At 48.5% G+C, this 22,909-nt stretch overlaps 1 protein-coding gene across 1 annotated transcript in view; it reads right to left on the bottom strand.

Annotated features, from left to right (window-relative positions):
* Hs3st3b1 (heparan sulfate-glucosamine 3-sulfotransferase 3B1) overlaps nucleotides 1–22,909 on the bottom strand; it is a 37,091-nt gene that overhangs the window by 4,037 nt on the left and 10,145 nt on the right. The gene's annotated exons all lie outside the window — the stretch shown is intronic.

Below are 22,909 nucleotides of genomic sequence, written 5' to 3'. Positions count from 1 at the left end.
TTGCCTCTTAAGTTAACTCAAAGTATCATGTTTTCACGATACCCTGCCTCCTCCCACACTTGATAGATCTTCCCTCGGAAGTGGCCCTGTCCATAGCCCTTCGCATGCCCACTAAGCCCAGACAGTCTTGGGCACCAGAAACCCGACTTGACAAAACGGTCAAAAAGCAACCACACAGGCATTATCTAAAAACTCATCCAAAAACTCAATGAAGTCGGTACAAATGGACAGAAACGTACCACGTGAAAAATCTCAAGACACAATTCGGGAAGCTTCCAAAAAAAAAAAAAAAATCTTAGATTCCATTAGGGCAAATAATTACAAGATATCTACCAGAGGATCAATTTCACCGAAAAGTACTAGATAACACTGTTGGCACAGTCAACACCAGTTATGGTATCTGGGCTGGGTTTTTGCATCAGTAAATGATTATCATTTTAACTACATAAATTAGTGATGTGGCACCTTGGATACAAGACGTGAAACAGAAGGCAGGTGAACTAGCAGCCATTTGGAGTAGTTTGGGTTGTTCCATAGATTATTATTGTGACCCTGCAGAGACTGTTGTGAAGCCGGGTGGGTGGGGGCCAAGCCCTGAACCTAGGACTGAGGAGTCTGGATCCTGTCTACTTGAGGACATTCTCAGTAACTTCAATGAAGAAGCTCTAGGGAGTAAAACCGCACCCATCAAAGACAAGCAAAGGGAAACATGGGAGAAAAAGACTCAGGAAACTCTGGGTAGGGAGGGTGGCAGAGGTGAACGAGACTATGGCATTCAGGCACGCCTATCTCTGCGGTGGCAAACCGAAGGACAGAGAGACAGGAGCTGAGTGATAGATACATCCTCCTATGATGAGATGTCCAGATGTAGGGGCAATTCTAAAAAGGCTACACACACACACACACACACACACACACACACACACACACACACACACACTGTTCGATTTTTAACACTTAACATGGTGCACAGAATCACAGCAGGTATCCGCCAAACAAATATAAACAGTGACGGGTAAGTGTTCTTGCTGACAGGTAAGGCCCAACTGGAAATATCAAAGGCAAACGTCTGAGCTTTGTTTCCCAGTGTGAATGAGCTGGACTTGGAACCCCTTCTCTACTGCTTCACAGTTCTGTGGCCAGAAGATGAGTTATTTAACGTCTCTGAGCCTCAGGACCCTAATGTGCAAAACAGGAGTAATTTCATCTACCTGCTGAGTTGTCTGAGAGAATTAAAGGAGGGGTTCAGAGCCACGAGGGTTTAGCTTAAGGCTTGAAGGCTGTGAGTCTGGAGGTCAGGCCTAGGTTTCAGCTCCTGGCTTGGCTGTGTGTTTGTCTTATGGGGGGAGCTCTTCATCTGTAAAAATGGAAATAGCAGTAGCTACCTTCTGGGGGTTCAATAAAGATAAAAATAGTCACTAATCAATATGCTTAGAGCATACATGACATGCTCACCATGTCTGGTGCGTGCCTGATAATACCACTGTAGCTCCACTATTTATATTTCTGTGCACACGAGTCCTGCCAGTGTAGCTGGATCAAAGGAGGTACAGGAAAGACCCAGGTACTAGATTTGGTCACAGATCTAAGCCACCTATTTGCTGTGGGGTAGAGGTCTGACTGATTTTCACCTGGGCACAAATGGGAGGAAAAAAAAGACAATTTTTGCATCTTTGAGGGGGGGAGGGGATAAATACGCCCTTTTCACCAGACAGAACATTCTAAATGTCTAATTTCAGGGCAGCATACTGTCCACGGCAGTAATCCCAGCGCATTTTTAGAAATGACAGCATAAACTTTATTACATAAGACGGAAAGTTTGGTTTGCTGGAGAGCATGGCTCCTTCCAGGACAAGCCCACTGGGAATGCCACACCAGCACACTTTGCCCAGCCCAGAGGAAGCTCCGCACAGCCCCGCTGGGTGCTAAAGCCAGATTAACCCACTTTGCCCACTTAGTGTAGGGTAGCGGTGCCATCAGGCTAAGGTAATCAAGGATTAAAGAGTCCCAGCTCTCAACTTACTTAGCAAGTCTCTAAAAAGCAGGTCAGCTCAGACACGGGCCAGGTTTCTTCTCTGTGCTGAGCTGTCGGTGACTGGGTGGCTTATAAGAAATCCAGACTCAAAATAAAAGCAAGATGGCCATGTTGAGAGGCAATCGGGTACCCTCATCGTTGTCCCCGGCCCCCAGCCCCTGTCCCATCACAGGGTGACGTCTGCCTGCCTTCAGAGAGTCAGTCTGACCTGACATAGACTTTGAAGTCTGGCTGCCTGGTGTAGTTTTCAAGACCACAATGTATTAAAGAGTGTCGTCTGGATGGGTGACCTGCCTGTCCATGTGCCATCTTCCTCAGAGGAACGCTGACAGCCAGGATGGGTGTCCTGCTCTTAGAGGTGTTTAGAAAACTGGGAAGCTGACCTTGGTACCCAGACTAATAGGAGCTCATTGGCACTAGGAAAATGCTACCCATCACCTTCTGCCAGGGGCTTGGCAAGCTGGAGCAGAATATACTGCACACAGAGCACTGGCCACTCAGCCAGCTCTGCCCACAGACAGCAATGGATACAAGGACCTGCTCTCAGTCTGCCTGGTCCCACAGCACCCCTAAGGAGGGCCTGGTGGTAATGTTCCAATCGCCATTTGCAAGTAGGAAGCCATATAGTAGGAGCAGTAGAAGGGAACGGTGGCTACTTGACAAGGTCCCCGAGTTATGGACACTTGCTGTGCCTGAACGCCAGCTAGCCTGCTAGACTGAGTCGGGGACGTTGACTAGGGAAACCCCTGCCTCCAGGCATGCCCCATAGGACACTCCTCAAGCTACAGGACTTTGAGAGTTGTTAAAACAACAAAGCCAGGGCACCTACTTCTGTGACTGTGACACTCAGTCCCTGGTGTGGTGGAATCTGAGGCTGTCCTCCCCAGTGAGTTTGAAGCAGACAGCAGGTAGTCAGAAGTGTGTGTGTGTCTGGGTTTTGCTCCACCGAATGCTCCCAGGGCCCCCTTTGCAGACTTCAGGCCCATTTAGATCAAACTCTGGGGTTCTGACAGACCTGGCATCGATCTCCTACACACACACACAGCTACAGGTAGGCCTAAGGGAAGACTCAGAGGCCTGACTCAAATTCAGTCAAGCACTGAACCCTTGTTACACTACGCAGGGAACAGAGCACCACCCAAGAATACGAAGAACCCCTTCCATGGAACTTTCCAGGTGCTTACAGGGAAGCCCTTTCCTTCTACTTGGATCTGTCCTTTTCCCTACACCCCAACTCCACCAGCAGGTTCTGCAGCCAAGTTGTGCCCATGCACTACACACATGCATGCGTGCGCGCGCGCGCGCACACACACACACACACACACACACACACACACACACACACACACCTTCCACAACTTTCCTGAGCTCAACAGTGAGTCAGAGGGGAAAAGATAAACTGGCAGCCAAAGGCAAGACTTGCGCTCCCGAGTGGGCGCCTGCCCACCCCAGGCATCACAGAGGTCACTGCAGCCCCAGGCTGGCCCCCACAGAAGCGCATCCCATGGGGTAATTGAGCAGCTCATTACGAAAGCCAGTTTCTCAAATGGAGAGTCCCAGCTGATGATTACACCGTGCTTTGGAGGCTCACAAAGGAACTTTCACAGGCATTATCTGATTTAATCCCTCACCACAGGCCTTTGAGGTAGGTATTGTAATCCCCAATTTACTTATGAAGAAGCTGAGTCTAAAGCAGGGGGGTTGATGTGTGGGTCACAGAGCCAGGACTGCTGGTGCACCCCATCCCACCCATCCCCATGTCTCCCTTTCAGACGTCCTTGTATCTGAACAAAACTAAGAGTGCACGGAGCTGGGCATGTCTCTCTTTAGATACCTCTGTGTTCACAGACTCAATACCTCTGGTTCACAGATTAGAATCTTAATGGCAGATACTTAAGTCCCAATCAGACCCACTGCTGATCATAATTGTCCGAATAGGAGTTAGATTTCGAAACAATAAGCCTCTTTGGCTCACAAATCCCCATTGTTACCTGCATTTTATGGTGCCTGGAAAATCACCCATAGTTCCAAACAGCCCCTGCCCTCCAGCACCCCTGGCTCAGCCCCTCCTCTCCTCTTTGCCACCTGGGTGGGAAAATGCACCTTTCTGAAAGCACAAAAACCTGGTCCACGTCAGGAATCCAGGCTGGTGAAGCTGAAAGTGCAGATCTCTCAGCCCAAGGCTAAGAGAGAGACACTACCCATAGCGATTATGTACAAAAGCCCCTTAGGACGGCCTGGGAGACACTGCCTTGGCTTGTGTGCCTAACGCGAAAACAGAGTGACATTGCAGAAAGGATCCACTCCTCCAGTGAAACCTGCAGAGCGAGGCAAGCTTGTCACCCTATCTTAAAGCCTAGAGATAGATGCTCAGGAACTTCTGGGGAAGCCCAGAGCCTAAGAGCTGGATCTGAGAGCCGTACACTGCAGGCTAGGCGGGCTTAGAGGGGCGTGGGCTGACACCGTGTGGGAATATCTACAAGGAAGTCATGTGTGTCTCATTGTTGGCCAGGTTCTCCTCTAGGTGCACATCAGAACCCCTGAGGGTGGTTTAACAAGACTAAATGCCTGTGCTCCACCCACACAGACTGCATGAACCAGGCCCTGGCTGAGCAGCGCTCCAGCACAAGACTCTCTCCAGCGATTCGTGCGTGCAGACAGGATGCCGCATCTGTGACCTTGGACTCTCGTGTACTTTGTTCCCCCCACCCCCGCACCATTGGCTACTGTCAAGAAAAGACAGTGGTACACACTGAAAATCCCGGTACTCTGAACTGACAGCTGGCAGCTTTGGCTACATAGTGAATCCCAGGCCAGTCTGGGTTTGTGTCATCTGAATCTGTCTCAACAAACAAACAAAAAAGTGGGAAGAGGGGGCTGGAGAGATAGCTCTGTAGTCAAGAGTGTGTGATGCCTTGGGAAGGGTCTGAGTTCGAGTCCCAGCACCCACATCAGGAGACAGCCCACAACTGCCTGTAACTCCAGCTCTAGGGGATCCAATTCCAATTCATTCTTCTGGTCCCTGAGGACACTAGTACACACACACACACACACACACACACACACACACAGAGCATGTACACACATACGCATGCATATTTATGCACACATATACAAAGTGAAATGTATCTTTTTAAAAGTGTGCATCAGGTACAATACTGTGAGCAGAAATACAAGTTGTTTGGTGAATCTAAGATTATTTGGGTCAAAGTCCCAGAGGTCGGGTGGGAAGAGGGTCTCATTCTCTCAGCTGTCATTATACTTCATAGGAGTAAGGCTGTGTGTCCTGGTGGGCTCCAAATTGCAGACAAGAACATACAAATGTGGGCAGGCTTCCTGCAAACGGAAGCAAAGGTTCTGTTTCTGTCATGGATTGTTCTTTCTCTCTCCACACACAGATCTGATCATGAGCAAAAATCCACAGTGGGGCACACCGAAACTGCAGCCAGGGAAGCAGTACCCTTAACTCACAGGACACAGAAAGAAAATCCAAGAGGGCATCTGTTTTCCTCGCCAGAAGTCAGAGCCCATGGTGACAAACCGACAAAAGAATCAACTCTCCCTCACCCCGTCCGTGCTTTTTTCTCAAAGCACGGTAGTGCAAACTCCTATTTCTTCAAGTCCCATAGAATTCAAATGAATGTAAAAATTGGCCACTAGAGCTGGGCATGGGCATGGTAGCGCATGCCTGGAATCCCTGAGCTTGGGACGATGAGGCAGGAGGACTGCTTCCAGTGAGAGGCCAGTTATAGCTGCCGAGCAAAAAAGGAAAGAGTGGGAAGGAAGGAAGGAAGGAAGGAAGGAAGGAAGGAAGGAAGGAAGGAAGGAAGGAAAAAAGGAAGGAAAGAAGGAAGGAAAGAAGGAAGGAAGGAAAGGGTATTGAGCCATCTTCACTGCCCCTTTTGGTGGTGATGCTAGACAGTGAACCCAGGGTCAGGCCAGTGCTAAGAAAATGCTCCATCACTGAACTGTCATCTAAACCCTCTATTTATTTTGATGCAGGGTGTCATTAAGGTACCTGGACTGGTCTTGAACTTGTGATTCTCCTTCCTCAGCTTCTGAAGCTACTGGACCTACAGGCCTGCATGGACGGGCTTGGTCATCCATTCTAATATTCACACAGGGAGGATGAAGTGGACAACTAGAGTCCCAGTCTAGGGTGAGGTATCAACTGCATCATGCTATTATCTGCAGACTGGAGAACTCGGCGCAGAAGAGGAATCCGTGAATGCTGGTTGGTTTCCCCAGAAGAGATTCAGGGTACATGAGCACCAGACTAGGCTCTAGTAGGACTAGCTGGAAGCAAGTTGTTAAAAACAAAGCCCGAGGGAGTAAGAAATGAGAAAGGATCAGAGAAGTTCTACAAAGCACCGATTTTGATGTTTCTGAGCTTCAAATGCTGCCCCAATTTTCTTCCTTTGTCCTTTTTTTTCTTTCCTCTAGCAATACCCCCCACCCCCACCCCCCACCCCGGTCTGACCATCCAGCAGTGGAATTTCCTGCTTGAATGGGGAAATGACACGGCAAAAAGGAAGATTATTAAAATGGGCGTAACGCCTTTGCTGTAGCCTGACAGATGCTGGACAGTCACACAAAACAGTTGATGTGAGTTAATGGCCTTCAGAGACAACGCTGGTGTGGGTCAGGTCTGGTCTTCAGTCAACTGAGGAGAGCTGAGCAGGCAGGGGCTATGCAATCACATCCTTGCTCAGTTACGGGAATACTCCATGTTTTATGAATGCCCATGAAGACTTTTTTCTTCTTTTACAAGTTTTACTTTTTAAAATTATAGAAAAAAAATTCCATTCATGTCCAGTACTAAGAATGTTGACAGACCCACCATCCTGAAGCCTGTGTTGATAGCACTTACCCACCATGGCTTGGCATGTCCCCCAATACAGGACCAAAGACTACCAAGTCCCTGATACCGGTAAATACAAGTGAAATGAGAAAATGGTCACTAAAAACATGCAGATTTTCATAAAATAGGTATAGTTTCTGAAGTATTGAAGTAAGGTTATTCTGTGGGGCTCTCTGCCTCTCCTCAGTACGGCCTCTTGGTGCTCTATCCCCAAATCCACAGGCCTCGGGCTCCGCACTTATCAATCAGCCAGCAGAAGATGCCAATGGGCTCTGCCCATTCAGTTCCACAGTTCTGACCAAACACTCAAGGCCCATGCCAGGAAACTGATGACCAGCCTGTTTAGCATTTCCAAGAAGACCATGTCTAGGCCTGTGACAGTTCATAGACGCGGAACAGAAGAACCAAAGTTTCTAGGAAGACTGTGTCCCACACCCCTTTCCAAAGAAAAAAACCAGTTCCCCGGGAGATCCCAGCAATGAGGAAGCTGCCTTTAAATGTGGGTAAGGAAACCAAGAGTCCTTTTTTTTGAGTATTTGGCAAATCGTGAACACTGGTTTAGCAGTCCTAGGGGTCTAGGGACGGAGGGCTGACTAGGTGGGAGGTGTTTCAGGGCAGGAAAACCTGCTAGGACACTAAAGCAGCGGGGACAGGAAGTCTTAGCCAGCTTTCCATAGCTGCAATGAATTACCAGAGAGCAACCATTAACAGGGAGAAAGACTTGGTTCATTGTTTCGGAGATTTCATCTCATGGGCCCTGTTGCCTTTAGGCCTATAGCAAGGCAGAACTTCAGGGCTGTGGAGGATTGCACTCCAGGTTCAGAGTGAGGAGAGGGTGGGGGAAGGTCAATATCCTGCTCAGGGGCACACCCCCTGTAACTCAACTGCTGTCTACAAGGGTAACCTCCTAAAAGCTCCAGCAACTCCCAACGGAACAGAAGGGTTTGCACAGAGGGCACCGGCTGCTCCAGGCAGGCATGCTCCAGCGCTTTCCAAAAGAAATTCTAAGGCAGGCAGACCGCACCACGGTCATCTGTCCCGTCACAAGATCAGCCACAGCGGCAGGCCTGTGAGAAAACACTCCTTTCTGAACGCCTGTCCCCCACCTGAAGAAGGCTGCCCCAGATTCTCTGCTGTGTTTGGACCTGGTGGTGTGAGAAGTCACACTCAGGAGAAGTCTGTCCTTCCTCCCTTGTCTCCCTCCCTTGTTCTACAGGAAGACAGTCCCAGTCAGGGCTGGAGGAGGAACTCTTCTAGCAAAGTGAGTCTGGCAGTGCCCGGACAGACAGCCAATGAGAAGTAGAAGCTGAAGGGGGGGTCCTTTCTTTAGGGCACACTCCTCTTTCTTCCCAGGGGGCTCCATTTGGTGGAGGAGGACCAGGCTATCAGTTGTCAGTGGGGACCTTCATCTGGGCCCTCTCACTTCCGCTGAGGTCTGCAGCCCACCACAGCTGAGCCCCTTCAAAGGGCCACATCTCCAGAAGTAACTGTCTCCCACTGGGGGAAATGTTTGCATATCAAAGCACTCCTTTGGGAGAGTTTAAAATAATTTCAAATGAAACTGTAAATAGTCTAGATTTCAGGTCTTGCGGAAGTGATGTCATGATTCTTTAAAAGTTCACGGGTCCTTTCGCGCTTTCATTTTTTTTTTTAAGGTAATGGATTGGAAAGAAAGGAAATAACAAAGGATAGCTCCCCAGCCCCGGCCCCAACCCTTGCCCAAGGATTTGGCCTCCATTGTCCTGGAGTTTCAATGCTGCTCAGAAAGAAAAGCTTCTCAATGCTGAGGGGGGGGGGGGTGGGGGTGCGAATGAGCATCTCACTGCCGGGCAGCTGGAGCCCCCTTTCCTTGAGGCCTTTGCCTGGGTCTTAGGCCCAGCTCACAAAGGGGGTGGTTCCTGTTCCGGGAAGGGGCTGGGCCTTGGAAGGGGAGTGAAAAGCTAATGGGCTTTTGTGTTCCAGATCCCCAGGCTTCTGTTTCTGTTTACTGGGTCTCACTGAGGCCTGAAGAGGGGCAAATCTTGCAAAAGCTGAGGGATCTGTGTCCTGTTTCTGGGGGTGGGGGTGGGGGGAAGAAACCTTAAAATCATTAGGAAAAAAGACAGAAGTTTCTTCTGGACACCAGACTACAGAAAGCAAAAGAAAAAAGAGAGAGAGAGAGACCCAGAAGAGAGAAGAGAATGGCCCAAGATCCTACCTGCAGAATTTCACCACAGTGATTGGTCCCTAGGGTCATAAATACCCAGGGTGGGTGCAAACCTAGTCCTGTGACTTCACCTTCCTACTAGGAGCCAAGCTTAGGCAGTTTTCTGTGGTGTGTGTGCTCATGTGTGTGCGTGCATGTGTGTGTGTGTGTGTGTGTGTGCGTGTGTTTGCAGACCCCTTGGGCATCCCTGGTCAACAAAGAGCCAATGGAAATTGCTGAGCAAGGTCCCACTCCACCTGACCCCACATACACAGGGCGGGACAAAGAGCCAGCTTCTCTACACAGTGGCCCACTAGCCTAAGAAACCCTGAACTTCTGTTCCTGGCCTGCCTGTGCACCAGGCTGGGACCTTTCCCAGTGTAGACACATGAATGGATCTGGGCCAATGAGATGGCTCAGGAGGTGACTGGCCCCAGCTCCATGACCTAAGTTCAGCTCTTGGAACTGAACGCAGAAGGAGAGAACCAACTCCCAAAGGTTGTCCTTCCGCATCCACACGTACAAGCAGGAACACGCAGACACCTACACGCAGACAATAGCAATAATCATAGTACAAGAACTTGTTCTTTAATTCGGGGATCAGCTTACAAGTTGTGTAAGTAACCCTGACAATGGCCTTCCCATCTGTCTTCCCCTACTGCCAGCACTGGGTTGGCATAAGCTAGTAGATTATAAGCAGAAACCATCAACATTCGATGGCTGATGATGATGCTCCTGGGGTGGGCGAAGAATCAGAGAGGTGGCAGGAGATGTGACTGGGGAAGGTCAGTGTCAGATAACCTCAGATCTAGGCACCCACTTGTAAGCTGTCTTGTTGTAGTAGCAAGAAAAGAGGTTGTGGTCCAGGTTTGCGAAATAGAAACATCTGTCCCTCCATTTGCTTGCCTGCCTGCCCTCCCTCCCTCCCTCCCTCCTTCCTTCCTTCTTCCTTCTCCTCCTACCCAACATAGTTTGTAGGGGGATGAGCTCTGATAGCAACAGAATTCTCTCCAGGTGGGTGGGGGGTAGGCTACTCTCATTCCCTCTGATGGCTCCTAGTTCTTGGGGGGGGCGGGGGGATGGACAGCTGGAGACAGACATTGCACGGGTTCAGTACTTCAGTTCAAAGACTGATTTAAAAACAAACATTTGGAAAAGACCTGATTTCCTGGAGCCCCTTCCACTCCATGTCCTCCCTTTCTCAGACCCAGGAAGGATGACAGCCATAAAGATAACGGAGGCAGGACATGAGGAGGAGCAGCTTTTAATACAGCCGATAGGAATGTGGCGACAGAGGTCCATGAGAGGCTGGTGAAAAGTCATAATCCAAGCCACCAGTGAGCTCCCTTCTCCCTCTTGGGAAGTTAAGTGGGAGATAATGGCTAATCCTCCCCCCCACCCCTTCTGTTCACCAAGCAACCCTCCCACCCACCTCTTTCTGTTTACCAGCCAAAAGTCTACAAGGAAGGCAGGTTCAGGGAAGTGTCCAGTCCCCTTATCAATGACTTTAAAGGACCCAGGAACATCCTAGAAAGCAAGAGAAGCACTTTCCAACACAGCGACTCAGGAGGTATGAAACCTGGAAACACTGCTGACTGAGAACCAAGGTCCAGCTGGGTCTCCCATCTTGCACAACTTCTCTCTGGTTTACATCCTGGTTGGTTTGTCTGTGCGCTTGAAGCTTTCCAAGGAGCTCTTCGTTTAACAGCCACTGGAAGCCCCAGCCAGGCTCCACCTAGGTGAGAGACCACTTTCAGCTTACTATGATTGGAAGCTCCCTAGAGTCGGCCTTCAGCTGGAGAAAAAGACTCCCCGCCCTATCCGGGCTCACTTTCCCATTGCCGCAGTCAACCATGATGTCTAGAAGCCCAGTGGATTTTCAACAGACCACTACAGACTCCAATTTGCTTGGTATATTTCACACTGGAAGACAGAAGAAAGGGAGAGCTTGTTGCCGGCTGAAGCGATTGCTAAAATATTGTACAGGACCTGACTATGTCCCGTCATCACTGATTGTATCCTATGGAAACTCTTTAGAAGGTGGTGTTGCCTAACTGGTGAGCCCTGAGATAAAATCTCCAGCATCTCCTCAAAATTCAAAAGCGAGCATCCTCACCCTGGCCCCACACCCACTCCAAGAGAACAAAAGTAGCCACAACAAGGAAATCCAGTATGACCACAGAATTACTGAGGGAGCTAAGGATGACAAGCTCTTTGCCTTGCACAAGGCTTACTGAAAAACTAGCCTGGTTACTTAGTTTTAAAAGACCATGTATCTGGTTTGTAATACCTGTCTTATTTCATTAATCTGGGTGTTCTGCCTGCATAGATGCCTGTGCACTGCTTTCCTGTCTGGTGCTCCTGGAGGTCAGAGGCATATTGGATTCTCCTGCAACTGGAGTTACAGACATGAGCCATTGTGTCGGTGCTGAGAATTGGACTCAGTCCTCCGGAAGAACAAGCAATGCTCCGAATCTCCGAGTCCTAAGCCTATATATCTGAAAGCAAAATATTTTACAACATCTCATCATCTGATTGCCTCCCATATTTTGCTTTATACTTATTGAACTATGAATTGTTTTGTTTTTAAGTTACTTATTTATATTTTGTGCACATTGGTGTTTTGCCATGGGTGTTGTGTTGGGATCCTAGGAACTAAAGTTACAGACTGTTTTGAGCTGCCATGTGGGTGCTGGAAATTGAACCCTGTCCTCTGGGAGAACACTCGGTGATCTTAACCGCTGAGCCATCTCTCCAGCCCCTAGACTGTGAATTTTAAAGATATCTATCTTCGAAATAAGATAGCAAAATACCAGTGAGCGCTTGCAAGCTGTCAAGGAATCCAAAAGGAAGCAGTGAGCTATGCTTACAGCTCAGAATGGAAGGTCATGGGGCAGACATGTGAAGAGAATTGGGGGCAACCTGGAAGGATAAATTATCATGGGGCCTCAGCCTCCAGCTCTCAAAGATGACACATTTATGTATCACCACTCCCATTACATTAAGTGACACAATTACATTAAGAGGCCATCAACATTAAGAAGGTCCTGGGCTTGAATGTCAATCAAGAGCAAAGAGGAAGTGTGCTCTGAGATCAGAGAATCTATGCTACTTGAGAGGCAGGAGCAAAGAGCCAGCAAGTGTTGGCCGGTAATAAGCTATGCCCTCTGGTTCAAACTCATAAAAGGCTGTAGTTAGTGACTGCGAAGAAGATGGCTGTAGGGATGCCCCATTCTGTTCAGGTTGTTCTCAACATCAGTTTGCCCGGCAGGCTAACATGATCAAGACTGGGACAGTAGCAAAAGGATAACAGACTGTCATTTAAACAGCAGGACCTCCACAGAGGATGAGTTAGTGAGGCACCTTCTGGGAGGGCTATTTTATAGGCAGGAAACCTCCCCACAAATAGTGCTTATGTGGCCTCCCAATGAATCAAGCCCATATGGCTCAAGATGGGGAAAAGAACCCACGAGGGTGAAACTACGTTCCTGGAAAATGTCACACTTATGTCGGAGACTGAAGACTGACTGGCTTGAATTTTGTGACTAGGAGAAGTTGAAATGTTGCAGATTAAAAACCGAAATAATCTTGGGCTATCTTTATTCTCAGTAGCCAATTATCACTCACTTCTACATTTAGACTGCTATTCTTTTGATTATAAGATAAGACCTCTAGAATGCATTAACTTAGCACGCCACCACAGGCCAATAACCCTCAACATAAGAATGTCATCAGATAGCATCTCAGACCTATAGCAGAATCCTCCTACCCCTGTCTGCTGTGCTGATGTCCCCAGGAGTATATGAGGAAATGCACTGATTCACGACAGTGTTCTGTGACAATAAAAGCATATGTCACCTTGTTGATGGTGGAAGATGCCATTTGAGGCACCCTGAATTTCTACTGTCAGGCCATGGGAACTCATTTCTGACTCAGGAAAGGGACTTCTTCTACCTCTCTTTTCCTTTCTTTCTTACCGCATATCCTCCTGTCTCTCTCAATAACGGGAACTTGTTTTGCGGCCCGCACTGACCCAGAACCCATGATCCTCCTGCCTCAGCCTTCCAGGTGCTGAGATTACCTGTGAACACTACAGCACCAGGTTCAGAGAAGAAACTGTCTCTTGCTTCCTCCCCGTCGATGCTGAGAAGCAAGCTGAGGTTGCCCTCCCCCACCCTGCCCATCACTTCTACTTGCTGTTTCTGCAGATGTCTTTTTAAAAGACAAATCTCAAAACCTTCTAAGCCGTTCCTTGTGTTTTAAGCATGATAATCAAATGCTCTCTGGCCACATGACCTTTCTCCAAGTAAGAAGTACTACAAGACTTTGAGAGGACTAGCTCTGTAGCAGTTCCCTCCCCAACCCTTCAGACCAGCTCAGAGCTGTTTCTTCAAGGCATAATGATGTTCCTTGCTCCCCTGAGACCTTCCACCTCCAGAAACAACCTAATGATCTGTGTGCAGCCATTGGTCCCTTCAGTAACTGCTACCCCCCTAACGAGCACACAAGCCCCGCCGTAGCTTTTGTCCATCTGCTGTGACCGTCCTCGGGGAGTCCCAAGGCCGGGCTGTGTGTCTTGCCTGCACACTGACAAGAATGAATGACTGTTAGAGGAACGAAGAGTAAACAAACAAACAAGCGGCAGGTAGAATCTGCCTTTGCCCTCGGAGCCAATGAGAAGTCACACGATGCAGGAGCTGAGTGGCATGAAATGACATCTTAGGGGTGGAGGTAGGGGTTATCAGTATCATGGGTCTGCCAAAGACTAGTATAAAATAAATATATAAATACAGAAGGACAGAAAGAAATTGAAATAAAATTAAAGGAATAATAAGAAAACATTAAGAGTTGTCTCCACTCGAAAGTTGTGCATTGTTAAGATTCCAGCTTTGGTGACTTGGGAATTCCCAGCAGGGTGGAAGTCTTGAACATAGAGATGCAGACCAAGCCTCGGGCCCACGCTCCATGGATCTTCCTTCCCACCTCTCTGTGACAAAGTTCATTGTCCATTCATAAATTTATGTCAATATTCCTTTACTGCAAGGAAACTTACAAATCCTGTAACAACGGGAAGATTCGCCTGTTTCCTTCACTAACAATGAGTGAGAGAAAACCCTTCATGTGGTCTTGGTCTGTCTGTCTTGGAACATGAGTCATGGCCCTACCTTCTTCCCTCTCCTCCCTTCCTCTCTTCTTCTGTCATCTTTCTCTTCCTTTCCTTATCCTGTAACAAAAAAAGCTGGACGAACTTTGAGGTTTAGCTGTGTGTATGCCAGCGGCCAGCCTCCGGTCTCAGTACCAGAACAGTCATCTTTTCTTTCGCCCAGACAGGCGTCCATCATAGAGGGGAACTCATAGCCACCAGAGCTCACGTCTGTGAAGAATGTGGGTCATTAAATAGTACAGCAAGCAAGAAGGGTGTGTAGCCAGGCATGGTGGCATGTCCGTAGAATCTGAGGCAGGAGGATTTTGAGTTGGAGAAAATCCAGAGCTGTGCTACACAGCAAGACTCTGCACTTGCATGGCTGCAGCTTGCCTTCTCCTGAAGCCTAAAAGGCCGTAGTCGCTGCAGAGGCACCAAATGCGGCCAGTTCCTGATTCCTCTTTTCATCACTACTGGACATCTTTTAGTGTCATAGTCTATATGCTTTGCTTCACACACACACACACACACACACACACCCCTTACGGACCTTCCCAAGAAAGTATATTAAAATAAATGAAATGGCGTGAGCCCAAAGGCATGTGCTGGAGCGGGGCTGGAGGGTGCTGTGCTGGCAATGGGTCAACTCATTCAAAAACAACTTTGGAACAGGGGAAAGCTGCCCCCAGAAGAGCTAGGCGGAAGGTCTTAAGGAAACTGTCAGAGGGTTTAGCACCTATATGCTCTGAATTCATCCACCTGAGAAGGAGCAGGGTCCCTTCCCCAGAAGTTTTGAGGATGGAGTCATTCAGGAAAGAACATCAACTGAGAAGATTGGGGCTCTTGGCCCAAGAGTGAACACAGACAGAAATGGACAGCAGACCAATGCCGTACCCGATTCTCGGATATCAAGCTGCTGCAAAGCCATTTGGGCATATCGGGGGTGGGAGTGTCCAGCGTGAGTCAGTGATTGCCTCCCTCAGAGAGAGAGGCGCCACTGAGCCTCCGGGTTCTCTGGGCTCTGACAAAGCCAGATCAAACTTCTAAGTGTCGCCAGGCTCTCCCCTGGGAATCCACTCTCAGTCCCTGGGCTGAGAACACACACTAAGCCCATAAGTAAACAGCACCTAAAGGAGGGATCAGAGCCCGGCTTTCCTCAGCCCCATTAGCACGTTTGGGAAACAGATCAAACTGAAAGCTCCCCTGGGTTTGCTAAATGCCCAGAGTTAACTTGTCATCCTGAGGTGTCAAAATGCCCAAGTGACAGACAGCCCGGGACCAGGCACTGTGTGAAGAGGCCCTGCTCCAGTCTCCCTGGCTAGTGTCCTTCAGTGTGATCCTATCTCCACAAGGCTGTGGGTTAGTCATGCCTTCACTGCTGCTTTAAGAACAGAGGTTAAAAAAGAAGGTGGGCCGCGGTGGTGCGTGCCTTTAATCCCAGCACTCGGGAGGAAGAATCAGGTGGATCTCCATGAGTTCGAGGCCAGCCTGGATTACAGAGAGAGTTCCAGGACAGCTAGGACTGTTGTACAGAGAAACTCTGTCTCAAAACTCACCGCCTCCCCCTGCAAAAGAAAAAAAAAAAAAGAGGAAGGAAAGATCTGTTTTTTTCTCATGGTTTGAGGACTCCGGCTGTCATAAAGGGGAAGGCATAGCCACCAGAGCTCCTGTCTGTGAAGAACAGAAATGAGGCTCATTAAATATTACAGTCAGGCATGGAGGAATAAGCCTGGAACCTGAAGGCAGGGGGATTTCTGGATGGAGAAAATCCTGAGCTATGCTACAAAGCAAGACTTTTGCTGGACAAAAAGAGGGTAGGGAGGATGGGGCAGGAGACAAAAAACAAAAAGAAACCAACGACAGTGACTGAATTCCATGCCTTGGGCCAGAGTTCCTCAGCCTTTGGGAGTCACAGAGTCTGAGAAAGCAGAGGACCTCTTTGCAGCAAATAAAGGGAAGTTGCTCCTCAGTTTTAGGGGTACACAGACACAGGACAAGAGCTCCTGATGTCAGTGTACAAGAGATCGCGGGCCCATCGTCTGCTCAAGGTGCTAACAGGCCAGAGTGGACATGGATGCATTTGTCCGAGTGTTCGGATCCCATCGCACTGAAGCCCACAGGCTCAGCTCATTCTCAGGTGTTCTGTGTGAGGCTGGGGGCACTGCATTTTACTAAGCTTTGAAAGGATGAGGTCTGCACCATTCTGTCAAATCTCAAAAACATTGCCCAGTGTGATGCTCGAAGTGCCCCCTACAGAAACACAGCAGTCTGCCTCTGGCGAGGAAGAAGCAGGCTTACCCTACATCAGCCACGTTACCATGGAGCCCTGCAGATGGGGTGAGCAAAGGATGGACCTCAGGGGACAGTGCAGCTCAGGGAGGGCAGGCTCCTGGTCCCCAAATCCAATACCGGGCAAACGAAGGAGCAAAACTCAGACTCTAGAATGCTGAGTTTCTAGGGTCATCTCTACCCCAAGGCAACGGCTGTAAGAAGTGTCACACCCCACGTGCTGGTAATCTAAGATAGTTAGTGAGTTAGCAGTGGAGTCAACCTATGAGATCAAAATGTACAAATATCATCACCAGCATCCTCTGACCCATCCGTTATCACCAACCTCCTTTCTAAAGATCTCTGTCCTCCCACCTGCCAATCAAACCTGAAAAGTCTTGATTTAAAATTAATGTTGTTTGTAAGGACCGCATGTGATGATGAAACAAAGAGCATGCATAGACATTTATACATATATAAATGGAATTGCACATGCATGTCCATGAGAGGACATATTTGAGATGGTATGTGCACACAGCAGGGGTTGGTTATTCACAGGCTGTATATGTGACAGGAGTCCCATGTGACCTCAGCAGGTCCTGGGCTGAACCATCCGGGTATTAAGTGTGCTCAGATATTGACACAAAGGAGGAGATGGCATAATGAGCCATCGCTCAGAACACCATTAGGCGGAGTGTGACTGTGTGTACATGTGCATAAGAAAGACAGATTAATATAGGAAGTGGAAGCTGAATGGCCTTCCCTACAGCCAGCAGTCACAAAGCTAAAAGCCCGCAGCTTTGCCGGCCTCAGTTCCCGAGTTCCCGCTCCACAGCGCAGGCTTTCCCCCTTTTCTCAAGTGTGTCATCGTCCTACAGAAGACAAACACTTGCCCAAATGTTGAGACAGAATTTCAGGCCAGAATTGCTCAATGCTGGCTTGGCTTGGAGAGACAGATACTTCTCAAATAAAGAGCTGGAGGAGTTTCACAGGCAGTGCGGGCTGGCTGGGCAGAAGAGCCAGCATGAGGCTCTCTATGTCCAGGGTTCTCCTCCTCCCTTCTACTCCACCCCGGCTGTGAGAGGAGGAGAGAGATCCAAAAGCTAAGGCCAGAAGCCAGAGCTCGGTTGGTCTTTAGAAGAGGGGAGAATCAGGAAGCTGTGCCAGACTGCCCGGGCCCACTCACACCAGGAACAAACGGCTAATAAATCAGCCCTGCTAAGCCACTGAGGCTAGGAGTGAGACACCGTCCCATAGGCTGGCTCTCCTTCTAGCTCATTAACTATCTGAGATTACCACCAAATGGGGGGCGGCCTCTGAGCTGAAAATTAAATTAGCCTAGCTATAAGCCAGGGAGTGGATGTGTCTGTTGAGACAGGGATCCTGGGGAAAACCCAGCCACTGACGGGGCCCCTGTATCTGTCTTGTCCCCGACCCAGCCTCTCCTTTGGTGGCCAGATAAAAGTGAAAGTAAACAGGTTGTGCCGTGCAAAAGAGTGCAAAGAGAGCTTTTGTGCTGTTGTCTTTTGACGTGGAGTTTGCACTAGGGAGCCTTGGATTGAGACCCTCCTGACTGCCTATCACGTGCTGGGAGTATAGGCGTGCACTACCACTCTTGGCTAGAGTAGACATCTTAAGGATGTTTGGTACTGAGGCCTAAGGATGATGGCTCATGTCTATAGCACACTTGGTTAGCATGTGTAAGGGCCTGAGTTGAGTACTCAGAAAGAAGTTTGCCAATGGGGGGCAGGATGAAGGGATATTGAGATCAGAAAGAAAGAAGGAGGGGGGCTAGAGAGATGATGCAGTGGTTAAGAGCACTGACTGCTCTTCCAAAGGACCCAGCTTCAACTCCTAGCATCCACATGACAGTTCACCCCTGTAACTCCAGTTCCAGGGGATCTGATGTCCTCATCGAGACATACATCCAGGCAAAACACCAATGCAAATGAAATAAAAACAAATATTAAAAAAGAAAGAAACAGAGAGAAAGAAGGAAGGGACCAAGAGGGTGGGGTTGAAAATGCAGAGCCAGTGAAGAGGGAATCGGCTGTATATGCACCAATTCCTGGACCCTGCAAACGGGAAGGTGACCACACCCTCAGTACAGACGGTCACCTGCAGAGTCACCCACTTACTGTCAGGTGGGTACCCTGGCTCCAGCATCCCCCTCTTTAGGATCCAGGAATGCAGTGCAGAGTTTACAGCTGCTCCAGCTGCTGGTCCCATTTCGAAGTCGAATTTCTAATTACAGGGCTTTCCTTTAATGGCAGGCTCCATCCCAACAAGCAACAGAACCTCTTTGCGGATGAGGGTCCTCTCCTTCATCATGAAGGCTCTTGAGCCATGCCCTCTTATTCCGGACACCCTCTTTTCCACTCAGTCCCTGCTGAACTCTGTTCAACAGAATTGCTATTTTGGCTTCCAGGTTGAATACTGGGGCATGGGGACGGAAGCCCAGGACAGTCTGCATTAGTCACCTTGCTTCAGTCACTCGTCATTGTGACCAAATACATGATGAGAAGCCAACTGTAGAGAGGAAGGGCTCGTGAGGGGACACAGTCCTATAGAAGGAAAGGCCTGGAAGCAGACCTTTTTTTTTTTTTTTGTGATAGGAGGGTCCAGGCAGGAACCCTTACATCTTGGCAAGAGCATGCTAGTCAGAAGGTGGTCTGTAATATCCTTGAAACAAACAAAAGGCAGGTGCTCAGTAAATTACAAAAAAATCAGGCTGCAAGTCTCTTGGCCCTGTTGCTGTGAGAAAGAACCCTGAGCGAAAGTGACTGAAGGGAGAAAGGGCCTGTATGGCTTCTAGTTCCAGAGGAATACAGTCCACCATGTCAAGAAGGGCATGGTGGCAGGAACAGGAAGTTGGCCGGAAGGAAACACAGTGGCAACACAGGAAGTAGAGCTTGCTAAAATACTTCCTCCAGCCAGGCTCCCGTCTCCTAAAGGTTCACAGTCTCTTAGGCGGTGGCGGCGGCAGCAGCAGCAGCAGCTGTGGACAAAAGTTTACATATGTGGGCCTGGGCGGGCACCTCACACTCAAACACAACAACGGCAATTATAAAGAACAAAACCCAACGTTGGGGACATCCAGATAACAAACAAAATCCCTGCTGAAAAACCCTCATTCTTTCCTGTTTCCCAAGCCCTTTGCTGGTCCCCAAGGTAGACCTCTGGCAGGGAGAATTCTTTTTTTGTTCTTTGTTTGTTTGTTTTTTGAGACAAGGTTTCTCTGTGTAACAGCCCTAGCTGTCCGGCAAATCATTATGTAGACCAGGCTGGCCTCAAACAGTGATCTGCCTGCATCTGCCTCCCAAATGCTCGGATTAAAGGCGTGCGCCACCACCACCCAGGTAGCAGGTAGAATTCTGTAAATTATTCTATGGAGATATGAGAAACGGATTTTAGAACTGGGGAAAATTCCCAACAATTCCAAGTCAGAACACACAACGGACATGCAAGCATCAAGTGGAAAATTCTTTTTTTTTCATAAACATTATTAAGAAAAACTTGAAAATAAATTAAGCAAATCACACACCATAATTAACGAGACCCAACTTCTACTGGACTTCATGAATCCGTATAAGGTTAGAACTAGTGTTCGAAATAGAAGCTGTGAAGTTTCACACTAAACCTCACACTTTCAGGACCAAATACGTTTTATTACTTACCCACCACCCAAAACCAAAAACTCGGGAGAGTTAGAATTAGAAAAGCGATCAGCTTTCGATCCTCTTTCATGAGTCCTGTCCATCGCTTGCATTCAGTCTTCCCGCATCCCCTCATATTTAGCCTTTCTTTTTTCTTCTCTACATTTATACTGTTACCCACACAGGTATTTATTTACACACACACACATACACACACACACAGAGGGGGAGAGAGAGAGAATTAACTAGATTCTGTGTATGAGAGAGAAAATGCATCTTTCTCTTTCTGAGATTATGTGACCTTTTAAGTCCATCCATTTTCCTGCAAATATCTAAGTTCATTTTTCTTTATGGCTGGGTAGTATAGTATATAGATATATAGATGATAGATAGATAGATAGATAGATAGATAGATGATAGATGACAGGTAGATACCAAATTTTCTTATCCATCTGTTGATGGACAACTATGTTGATTTCAAATATTTGCTACAGCGAATAAAAGAGCAATAAACACAGAAATAAATAATTGAATTCTGTATGAAGGTCACATGGCAAAACAAAAGGCCAGCTTTTTATTGATCTATATTTGGCAATGTCTCCACGCAGCCTGGCTGTCAACTCCCGAGCCTCCTGCCTTGGCCTGCCAGGTGCTGAGCCCCACTGTTGATCCTGACTGGTGATCCCCACTGGCTGCTTCAGCCTTTCCACATTAGATCCTCAGAACCCTATCTACTCCCCCAAACTCACCTCCCCCACTGGGGGCCACATGGGTAGGAAGAGGGGGCTTCAACATTTTTCAAAGGAGAGAATGTCCATATGTAGTTGGCTGCTCTCAGCAAATGTTCTTAATTCAGAACACAGAATCCTCAGGAGCCTGTTTGGGGGTTTCCAGCTGTAACAGGAAGAAAATGCAATCCCCAAAATAACTAAAAATGAATGAGTGGTCATGCCCTGGAGGAGATGGTGGGAAGGGAGGCAGGGGTGGGGCAGCCCGACCCAGGAGCTACACCTCTTCTGGGGTCTCCTGTAACACCAGATAAAAGGGTGCAGTTCTAAGCCAAAGCCAATCAGCAATTGTGACCACTTTTATATGCCCTCATGGAAGGTTCCAGACTGAACTGAGTTACTCTGAAGTCAGGGCAGGGACAGGCCTAAGCCATGTGGGAAAGAGGGCAATGTGGCTTCTCTGGGCCTCAGAAGTCTGAGTGTTAGAAATGAAGGTTGGCCCTGCCCATGTGGCATTCCTTCACGGGCCTCCTGGCTCACAGTGCTGGCAGAGAAGCCCTGTCCAGGCATGCCCAGTTCTAAACTCACAGAAGTGGGTAAAGGACAGGCAGACGCTGGCAGCCATGCCCACAGCAGACTAGAGCCCATGTGTTCTTACACATTCCGGTGTCTGGAGTAGATGGGAATAATAGACCAGGGCCTTTCCCACAGAGCTTCAGAGCCCAGGATGAAGGAGAACCTAGGGCACTCGGGTACCCAAAAGCTGGGCATGGACACTGCGGTGACCACACTGGGAAGGACACAGCATCTGTCCAAGATGCCTAAGCAAGCCTGGTCGAGCAGGCTTAGTGCTAGCTACCTCAGGGTGATACCTACCAACTTTCCTGTCTAGCCTGCACTGACCTATCAAGTTACTTCATTTCCCTCAGAGATCCATAGGAAGAATTCAGACATATAGTTCAAACAAGGCTGGTGACAATCTTTGACACAGGAGAATCTGCTGACCTGAAAACTTCCTATGACTGGTAAAAATGAAGGATTCCCCTACCTCTAGATTCCTCCCCATGCCTAAACTCTTGACTTCCTGTGTGCTCCGACCAACTTTTAGTATTCTACCAAGACTCTTGGGCCTTTTTCTCTGCACTTAACACCTTAACAGCTTCCTTAACAATCTGCCAGTAAACTCAAATCCACCCTTCAAAGCCCAACACAGTAGGGCCCTTTGCTTGGTCCGGCTGTATTTCTCTTTATTCCTTATGCTTCTCATTAAGTTGACCCTAGCCAATACTGTGGGCTCCCTGAAGACTCAGACGGAAAACTAACAGCTTGCTTACTGAGTGCCTACTTACTACTTGATCCAGTTTAGATGTTCAAAACTTGGCAGAGAAAATCATGAATGAATGACAGTGGTGCGAAGTATCACCTAGGCATGACTGGCGACTGGGTAGTAAACCTGCCCTGTAACTGCCCAAATCTCACAAGACCTCAAGAAGAGAGAGAGAGAGAGAGAGAGAGAGAGAGAGAGAGAGAGAGAGAGAGAGCGCATTCAATGTCCCCGAAACAGACATGGAACTTTAGAGGACCAAAAAAGAGACAAGCATAAAAAGCTAGTTCAGGACCAGCAAACAGGATCTCGCTATGTGCCTGTCTGCTCTCTCTCTCTGCCCCGTGGACTGCCTCTGCCAAATGTCTGCCTCTGAGCAGGGGGTGGGGGTTGAGGGCATCCTGGCCTGGCAGGTGTTAGACAGACACCAAGTGGGAGGAGCCTACCCAAGACACTGAGCCAGGAGATAAGAAGGTGATCCTAGCAGGCTGAAATACAGACACTCCTGAAACCTAAGTGTACATCAGCAGTAATCAACCCCAAGTTCTTCAGCTAAACTGTCCCACCCACCTCCTGTCCTAATGACACCCAATCCGGAGAGCTCCTCTCTTTCCGGTGCAGTGGGGCTCAGGGTGCCTTCCAGCATTCTCTATGGCTGCAGACACAAAAACAGAACATGTGCTTTTTGTTTTGTTTTGTTTTGCTTCCA

The sequence above is a fragment of the Microtus ochrogaster genome, chromosome 7 (genome assembly GCF_000317375.1).
Source record: "Microtus ochrogaster isolate Prairie Vole_2 chromosome 7, MicOch1.0, whole genome shotgun sequence".
NCBI lineage: Eukaryota > Metazoa > Chordata > Mammalia > Rodentia > Cricetidae > Microtus > Microtus ochrogaster.
This window is presented reverse-complemented; position numbering and strand designations above follow the sequence as displayed.